We start from the raw sequence: 10,628 nt of genomic DNA on the forward strand, positions 1-10,628 counted from the left end.
CCGCAAGTTGCTGAAGGGTTAATGCAGACTGATGTGAAAGGTACAGGAGTGGGTCAAATTGTATTATCACTGGAGAAGGCCAGAAATTGGAAGAGGCGTGCTGCTTCTGGACGAATGAATCAAGCCTGAAGATTTAGTCACATAACTGGAAGAGACAATAATGTAATAAGGATTATGGGAATTGGAATTGCTAGAAGGACTAAATATTTGGGGATATATTTTTTACCCTTATATAATAATTATGTAATATTTTGTGTTGCTTTAGTTTTAAGATGATTATGAAAAGTTAATTGGGAAGATTTGTAGTAGTGTTTATTGATATTCTGTAGGTTATGATTTGTTATTTGGATGAAAAATTTTAAGCTTGGAAGGTAATGTATGGTATTTTAAGTTGTATAATACATTAGGAGAAGGGAAGGTGGTATAAACCTTGTTTTAGTATGTTGAAGCTTAGTTGGATAGAAGAATAGTTTTATAAAATTGATATAAATTGTTTTCTTTGTGATTGAAGCTAACTTGTAATATTTTTATGGGTAATATTGGAATAGGTAATAGAATATAAGAATATAAGAATGATGTGATTATATAAAACATTTTAAGTTTGGAAAGTAATCTATGGTATTTTAAGTTGTATAACACATTAGGATAATATGAATTTAAAGCTTAGTTGGAATGAGGAAGAGTTTTAGACAATTGATATAAATTGGTTTATCTGGGATTGTTTTTATTGGGTATTAGATTGGAAAGTATTATTTTGTATTTGAATAATCATTGATATGATATATATATGTATGTTTGGAATTTACCTATATGAGTTAAAGTTTGATACTTTAAATAGTTTAGGATTGTTTGCGTAAGTTAAATCATGATTGTTTGTATTTTTATACCCTGTGTTTTGGTATTAGATTGGAAAGTATTATTTTGTATTTGTATACGGTAATTATTGATATGATATATATATATATATATATATATATATATATATATATATATATATATATATATATATATATATATATATATATATATATATATGTTGGAGTTTACTTATATGAGTTAAAGTTCGGTAGTTTAAATAGTTTAGGATTGTTTGCGTAAGTTAGATTATGATTGCTTGTATTTTTATACCCTGTATTTTGCTCTGGGAAGTGGGGGGGAGGGGAAAGGGAGGGAGGGGTTGGGGAGGGTTGGGGAGGGGGAAGAGGGTGGGAGGGGAGAGGGTTGGGAGGGTTTTTTTCTTTTTTTGGTTTGTTAAAGATAAAATGTATTGTAAAACTTTTTAATAAAAAAATTAGTGGATCAGAGGAATGCTGTGGATATAATTTACTTGGACTTCACTAAGGCATTTGATAAAGTAGATCACAACCTTCTAGTGATAAGATAGAAAAATGTGGGTTAGACAGCATCATTCGTAGCTGGCTGACCAGCTGTACTCAGTGTGTGGTCCTCAATGGAACTGCATCTACATGGAGGAAAGTATGCAGTGGGGTGCCTCAGGGCTATGTTCTGGGCCCAGTGATCTTCAACATCTTCATCAATGATTTGGACGAAGGGATAAATGGGGAATTCATCAAATTTGCAGACGACACCAAGTTGGCAGGAATAGCCAACACTCCAGAAGACAGGCTTAAGATACAGGAGGATCTGGAGAGACTTGAACACTGGGCGCTATCTAACAAAATGAAATTCAATGGTGAAAAAAGTAAGGTTCTACATTTAGGCAAGAAAAACCAAATGTACGGTATAGTATAGGGGGTACCTTGCTCAATAGTAGTAACTGTGAAAGGGATCTCGGAGTCCTAGTGGACAATCACTTAAATATGAGCCAGCAGTTTGCTGCAGCTGCTAAAAAAGACAACGCAGTGCTAGGCTGCATTAACACAGGAATAGAATCAAGATCACGTGAAGGATTAATACCACTTTACAATGCCTTGGTAAGGCCACACTTGGAATACTGCATCCCGTTTTGGTCACCATGATGTAAAAAAGATGTTGAGACTCTAGAAAGAGTACAGAGAAGAGCTACAAAGATGATTAGGGGATTGGAGGCTAAAACATATAAGGAACGGCTGCTGGAACTGGGTATATGTAGTTTAATGAAGAGAAGGATGAGGGGGGACATGATAGCAGTGTTCCAATATCTCAGGGGCTGCCACAAAGAGGAGGAAGTCAAGCTATTCTCCAAAGCGCCCAAAGGTGGGACAAGAAGCAATGGATGGAAACTAATCAAGGAGAGACACAACCTAGAACTAAGGAGAAATTTCCTGACAGTTAGAACAATTAACCAGTGGAACAACCTACCTCCAGAAGCAGTGAATGCTCCAACACTGGAAGTTTTTAAGAAGAGACTGGACAGTGAAATGATTTACAAGAAGTATTTACAACAGCTATACCCATTTCCAGGTTTCACATGGTGTCTGGTTTCCTCCCAATTCCCTCAGGAGACTATCCCTCTCTATCTCTACTGCTACCCCCTTTTTCTCCATCTCTCTCCCACTTCTGGGCTTATTGAGAGAGAATGAAAAGAAAACCATGGGCTGGGATTTGACTCTCTTGCTCAAAGGCTCAACTTCTCCTGGAAACTTTCAGAGAAACACCTCCTATTTCTCCATTGGAGAAGACCCAATGAAGAGAAGGGCGAGGGGTGACACGATAGCAGTGTTCCAATATCTCAGGGGTTGCCACAAAGAAGAGGGAATTCAGCTATTCTCCAAAACACCCAGGGGCAGGAGAAGAAGCAACGGATGGAAACTAACCAAAAGGAGAACCAACCTAGAACTAAGGAGAAATTTCCTGACAGTGAGAACAATTAATTAGTGGAATGACTTGCCTTCAGAAGTTGTGAATGCTCCAACACTGGAAGTTTTTTAAGAAGAGACTGGACAGCCATTTTTCTGAAATGGTATAGGGTTTCCTGCCTGAGCAGGGGGTTGGACTAGATGACCTCCAAGGTCCTTTCCAACTACTACTTCTTCTTCTTCTTCTTCTTCTTCTTCTTCTTCTTCTTCTTCTTCTTCTTCTTCTTCTTCTTCTTCTTCTTCTCATTATCATCATCATCATCATCATCATCATCATCATCATCATCATCATTATTATTATTATTATTATTATTATTATTATTATTATTATTATTATTATTATTATTATTATTATTTTGTTAGACCTGTAGGGGCACTCTCATAATTCCAAAGAAATCTCAAGAGGACAGAATAATTCTACTACAGGGATATTGGATATTGTTGACTAATAGTTAGTATGGGTTCTTATTGTCTTATTGTATATGTATATGTCTTACTGTATATGTGATATGTTACCAGTTGCACTAGTGTACTGTTTCTGGAATCTGCATGGATCTTGCATCTTGAGGAACCAGACAGAAATTTGGATAGATGGACTATAAAGCTACTAATGATTTATAAAGTTATTTGACCAATATGCATCCTCCCTCGATATATATTCTTGTGAATTTAGGTCTGTATTCACTGCTTATGTGTTGTTGTTTTTTCAAAACTTCAAAACTTTCCATATTTACTAGACTTATCATACTCCCAAACTAAATAAAGTTGCTCTATTTAAATAATCGGCATACCAATGGCATATATATCTAGGAACATCATTTCCTGCTATGCTGATTTTTTTTTATTGAAAAGTTTTAAAATACATTTTATCTTTAACAATCCCCCTACCCCTCCCCTACCTATCCCTCCCTACCCCTCCCCCCCTTTCCCCCCTCCCCCCCCCCCCGGCTTCCCAGAGCTAAGTACAGGGTATAAAAACAAAGAACAATCATAAACATCCATATGCTACCAACAATAAATTCTTAAATCTATCACTCTCTAGCTCATATAAGATAACTACAAACAATACTAATATTCCATATAGAAAAAAAAAAGAAAATAGGAAGACTTATTCAAATGCTAAATGAAACTTTTTAGTCCCAGCTGCTATGCTGATTTTATATGGGATTAAGTCTACGTATATATTCTAAAGATGGTGAAGCTAAATACATGAGTATCATTTTCAGTAAAAACAATGCACAACCTGATCTGCTCATCAGAAATTTGAGTATGCCCTCCTTTCATTTCAGTCTGGCACTGAGAGTGTTGTTGATAGTGACCTTGTTTAACCTTAGTATTACATGATCTCAGATTTCTTTCTCTAAATTTGACAATTTATGAAATCAGTCTATTGGAAGAAGCATAGCCACGTAGTTAATGCTTTCAGGTATCATCCAGCTGATTTTGTTTTGGAAATCAACCACTTTGTTCTGTACTAGTCATATCTCTTCAATTCTGATTCAAGAGTGTAGGATCAAGAAAGTAGATGGCGTACAAATACATTTTATACCTGTATGTATCTCTGTATGTTTGTATATGTGCATGTATGAATTACCTGGGTTGGATTGCTAAAAGAAAAAAAAATCTCCTTACAGAATAAAAGCGCAGTCAAAATCTGGTCCCACCAATTCAGAAGTCCTATTGCTGTCTCTTCCATTCCAGGACGCCAGCTATCCAAAACTTTTCCAAATGTCAATCCCACTAGTTGATCAGGAAATTAACTCCACAGAAATTAAAATGACTTTTATTGCGATTGACTATAATAACAGAAGCTTGCAAGTCTGATTGTGCTTTATCTCTTCCTTCTTATAGTTCAGTGAATTAGGGAGGCCTCTGCCAGAGCTACTTGTGAATATTTATCTCATAGTTCTGGACTTTAAAAAAAATCACTTCAATCCCTTTTGCCTAAGTAGCAGAGCATACGTATCTCCCTCAAGGTAATTTTCCTGTCTTTCTACACTGCAGGAACTATGAGCCTCCAAAATTTGTAACTATCACCAAGGCCATGCGAGATCTACTTCAGGTCTGACATGGAGCATGTTAGCCATTTGCCATAAGACAGAATACTGGCATTCCTTCTCTAAAGACCGATCTAGACATTCTCTTAGCAACTCCTTCAAACTTCAGGAATCCTAGGGCTTCCCTAGTCAGACTCTAACCATGATTTTTAGTTAAGTCTAACACAGCCCGGCATCTTAAGCCATAGCACTGTTTATAGTTATAAGGCCTGTGTCCTTTGAGCATAGCAGCCACTTGCATGAATCACTTATGCAGTGCTCCCAAAACTGTCAGTAATCTTTTGTTTGAGCATTATTTGTCTGAGACTGATCCAAGTCTGCTTATACCATTTTTTTATTTAGTTCCTTATACTACCCTATTTGGTCCTAAAGGGCCTTGTCCCTATGATATTGCTACACATTCAGAAGACAATGACAAGTCCAAACAATAAGCATCTGATTCACTGTGGTTTGATTCACTGTGATTCACTTCTTCTTCTTCTTCTTCTTCTTCTTCTTCTTCTTCTTCTTCTTATTATTATTATTATTATTATTATTATTATTATTATTATTATTATCATTATTATCATTATCATTATCATTATCATTATCATTATTAAAAATCTGAAAAGTTAGAAGATATAAACAATATAAAAATTAAAAATTAAATATATGTTATGAAAAAATTCCCTTCTTATCCTTATGGGTGGTCTGGATCCTCCTAAGTCTCAGGACTTCTACCAGAAGCCTGGGAGTTTGAGGGTTCTGCTCAGAATCATAGCTGTTCCAAGCACTGCAGTCTTTGGGATAGAGACTTCTTATGTCATTCCTTGGACCACTTGGAGCCATTATCCCAGCACAGGGGTCACAACCCAAGTGTTCCTACCACCACTGCGACCATATCCTCTCCAGTTCCTTTCTCAGCCTTGATACTTCACTAGTTTCTCTAATGTCACTTGACACCTCTACATTTATCACCACCACTGTCTTCTGGTCTTTATCTACTATCAAGATGTCTAGTTGATTGACTGGCTCTCCAGAGCACATGGGGCATCTGGAGTGCCACCCTTCTCTGGTTTATCTATGGGGCCTGGTGGTGCAACTCTTGGATCTTATGACAAATGCATGGGAGTTGAGAGTACCTGTCCCCCTCCTTTGCCCCATTTTCACATCACAACAGGGAAGGACATGTTGGCAAACCACATCTGCTGGTTGTCCTGTCCTAAAGAAGGAGTCCCTCAAGAGCCTTGTTGTTGGTGCCTGTTGTGTTCGGATTGACGACACGCAGACAGCGAGGTATTGCAGCAATGCTTTATTGATACACATGGAGTCAACTGGGGATCCCCGTCCAGGTGGCTCAATATATGTCCGGCAGCCGCTGGACGCTAGCCAACCCCCGGCCGGGAATCTCCCGCCACAGGAAACAACACCCAACCCAGGCTCGTGGATTTCCCGCCGGTGGGAAACCACTCCCCTGCTATTCTACCTATACAATACCCCTTCCCCCCCAGATAGAGTTATGTTATCTAACGTAATCTTTTAAGTAAGTGGGTGGCTTGTGAGCCCTAACAGGATATCTCCCCACTGGAATGACTGCTCTGTTGTTGGTTTCCCCGTTGGGCCTTGCTGCCAGTTGTGGTGTCGCGGCAGGTGTCGGGTCTACGGGTTGTTGTGTTATTATAAGGGCTGCTGGCTGTGCAACCGTATTCCCCTGAGGTGGTGGTTCTGCTCGCCCCAGGTGTGTTTCTGTTCCCCTACCCTATGGTGTAACAACCCGCCAGTCTAGACTATTGTTGTTGTCGTGTGTTGTGGGGTCCCTGCTGGTCGCCCCCTGAGTGAACTCCGGAGACCTTTTCCTCAGTTGATCAATGTGCCTCCTGATCTGCCATTCCCCTTCCCCCTCTATGATGTATGATAGAGGCCCCGTTTTGTCTATGACTACCCCCTGTGTCCACTTTTCTCCCGGTCCATAGTTCCTGGCCCACACTAAATCCCCAATGTTCAAAGACCTGGTTGTCCAGTCTTGTTCTGCTTCAACGGGTAGTCGGTCTGGGTGGAGCCTGTCCAATTTGGTTGTCAGCCTTCTGCCCCACCTCATTTCAGCTGGACTTTTCCCCGTTGCAGTGCAAGGTGTTGTGTGTTGGGCCAACAAGAACTGGGCCAGTCTCTGGTGCCAATCACCTTGGGTGATCCTTTTCAATGCTTCCTTGGTAGTCCTGACGTTCCTTTCGGCCAATCCGTTAGAGGAGGGGTGGAAGGGAGCCGACGTCGCGTGCCTAATCCAGTTGGCCTTGAGGAAATCCTGAAATTCAGCAGACGTGAATTGCGGCCCATTGTCAGAGACTAGTACGTCAGGTAACCCATGGGTGGCAAAGAGTCCCCACAAGACCTGTATTGTTTTGGCGGATGTCATGGTCTTTACAGGCACGACCTCCAACCACCGGGAGTAACTGTCTACTACAACCAAGAAGGTTTGGCCCTGGAATGGTCCCGCAAAATCTATGCGTATGCGAGACCACGGGTTACTAGCCACTTCCCACCTGTGTACTGGCTTATGTGTCTGTTCTGGCCTAGACTTCTGGCACTGGTAACACCCGGCTACTCTGTCCTCAATTGCCTTGTCCAGTCCCGGCCACCATAAGTGACTTCTCGCTAGTGCCTTCATGCGCACCACCCCTGGGTGTCCCTCATGCAGTTCCGTTATGACTGTGTTCCTCTGTACCTCTGGTATAACTACCCTGTTACCCCACAGAATCAAGCCTGAGCCAGTCAGGACCAAACTGCTGGCAGTTGGCAGAATTAATGTGCAATACTGCATTCTAACTACTGCACCACCATGGCTCTATTGCGAAGATTAATGTCTTCCTAATAATTGTTTACAGCAAGTTTAACTAATTTGTTTGATATTTTGTCACCATCTAAAGACTATTATTTGTCAGTCATTTAAATATGTGACTGATTGATTGGAGAAATTGAATTATATCTGCCTAGAAAATGTAGATACCTTCAAGAAACCCCATTCATAGTTAGTAGGAAAGAACTAACTAGTTGTCAAATAATGGTTGTTTCTTGTGTAGGACTGTTTTATAGCCAAAACGGTATACTGATTAACACTGCTTTAATGGATTGGTCTTGCAACTGACAAAACCTTTAATCTTTAAATCCATAAATCTAGCAAGTAATTTAAAAGTATGGATCTAGGTGTATGTAATAATGGCTCTTTCAAAAACTTGCTTTTAGTAGTATGTTTCTGGAATATATTATTTTGATGCATTTGTAGAATGTAGGACATTATAGCAGGAAGAACTGGCCTTCTCTATTATAACATCCAATATCCCATTTTATTATGTTTCTTTAAGCAATCCTGTGAAGTAGGTAATTCTTAGAGCTGGAGACTGGCTAGAGGCGAAAGTAGTGTTTGTGTGGAACTAATGGCAAAATTCATTGCTTAGATTTCTCTGTGTAACATTTCTCCCTATCAAACAAAGTTATTTCCAGAATAGCTACAATTGATTCCAAGAAGTGAAAACAAAAAACGCTGAGTTGAATGAGAGTAATTAAACATTTCATGATAAGAATCACCCATAAAACTTTGCAAAGATTCTGTGTGAGTTCTGCACCTTCCATTTGTATTTGAGGTGATAACATTCATAACATTGCAGATAGCGCCAGTCTTTGAAGAAACACTCTTAAGCGCATGCTTAAAACTAAAAAAAAACAGCCCCTAAACTCTTCTCTTTCCAATGGCATAAATAAGCACCACGAAGCTAGTGTTTAATCACAGTCCTGCCCCTGCATTTTTCCGACCCAATTAGGCCAATAGCAGAATTAAATGAGGCATAGAGCCTCCAAAAGTCACACCGTTGTCCCGGAGATGGAGCGTGTACTGTGGTGGACCTGGCAGGGAGCTGAGCTGCTGATGCTGCTTACTGGAGGGTGACTCCAGGTGTTTCTACATTCCAACCTGGGCAGAAAGATCACCTTCACAGAGATGTAGCAGAGTAGATATTTCCCTTCCTTTCAAGCTTGCTTGGTTTTTTTTTTAAATATACTTACCAGAATCAGTCTTCAAATTATTCCCACAACACACCTAACTGGATCAGCAAGCTGTTGTGGGTTTACCGAAACAAAAATAAAGGTCAGTCGATTGAGTCGTCTAAGCCAGTTGGTTAAATTTAACCCCAAAGAGAGCCTGGTCATGCATGGGTTGAACTAATTCCACCCAGTCAAATGGGTTGGAGGAACAGCTAAACTTACGCAGTTGACCTCAGTCAGTCACTTTACATGAGTCTCCATGTAAAAGAACGGGAGGGAAAAAATGTGGCTGAAAAGCAGAAATCTACATGTCTGAACTCAGTGCCAAGGCTTGAAAGCACAGAACCGAAATACAGGTCAGCCACAATTGTCTAGCCATGACTATTCTACCTATATGACCAATGGAGAAAGGCTTGGTGATGTTGTGGCATATTGTGTTTCCTTTGGTGGGATGCCATGCACCTTTTAAAGAAAGTAAAGGAGATGGCAGTAATTTTTAAACTGCTGACTTCTGACCCAGGTAGGGTGATTGTGTGTTGACAGAACATGAGGTAAAGGGATTTCACTGGGATAGTGGCTGACTAGGTTACGTATGCCATGAAAAAATCAGACTACTGGGTTAATAGGACTGAAATTATTATCATCCTTTAGGGAGTATGCCAGGGAAACAACATATTACTTATTCATCATAATGACTTGTACAGGCTGCAATAAGGTTAGATTATTATAGCCCCATGTTGCATAGTTTTCTACATTTAGGCAGAAGACTTTCTTCATAGACCTACCTTGGAGTGTTATGGGGGACATATAGTATTATTGGGTCGCCACAAGTCTCCCCCCCCCCGGTACAAACTCATTCCTAGTGTATGTTTAAAGCATAACTTGGCATCTGAGATGCATTACTATTGAGTTTGGTCTTTCTGATGGAGTGGGTGGTACAAAAAAACATTGGGGGCACATGCATTCCCTATTTCTGCACTTGGCAAAGGAACTATTCCAGACTCATTAGCTGCCACTTATTTACTTCTTAGTCACTTCGTTTGTGCTGTCTTCTATAATTCATTATCTCAGTGGATTTTTCCCCCCCCTGAAGTTACAGAAAGAGCGCACGCTTTGGTGAGGCTTAAAGACAGGTATTCTGCTAAAAGCAGGAGATGCAGTCCTTTTATATGACTAATGTAGGTAATAAGTAATGCTTATAAGTGAAGGAACCATTGGCACCCTCAATTTTCTTCTTTTCCCCCTTATCTCAGATTTTTAGAGACCAGTTAAAGGTATGGAGACAATAGACTCTTGTTGGGGTTGGCCTTATTCCTATTTTCTTCTTTTGTGTGATTGCCAGATCTGACAATGGGAGAATGAGGATGATTTGTCCTTCAGATCAAGGAAACCCAAGGAATCAGTTTTCCACCTTTGTTGTCTGAGCTATTTAAAATATTCAGAAATCTGTCTGACTATGGTTCTACCATTTTTTCCTGTACCACTTCATCCAACATACAAATACTAAGTGCTAACATGATGGTTTGTGTGAGTTGGAAACACAAGATAGGAGTAACATTTTAGAATAACTTATGTTTTGCATTTGTATTCCTTCATTTAATTTTGCATAATGTGGGGATGAGAAATTAAAATGAAAAATATATTGGAATTGCAAGGAATGGAAAGTTATGCATTTGAGTTTATATTGAGTAAAAACTTCTGTAGGGGACTTCCTTCCTTCCTTCCTTCCTTCCTTCCTTCCTTCCTTCCTTCCTTCCTT

The sequence above is a fragment of the Vipera ursinii genome (genome assembly GCF_947247035.1).
Source record: "Vipera ursinii genome assembly, chromosome: 2".
In the NCBI taxonomy this organism is placed as follows: domain Eukaryota; kingdom Metazoa; phylum Chordata; class Lepidosauria; order Squamata; family Viperidae; genus Vipera; species Vipera ursinii.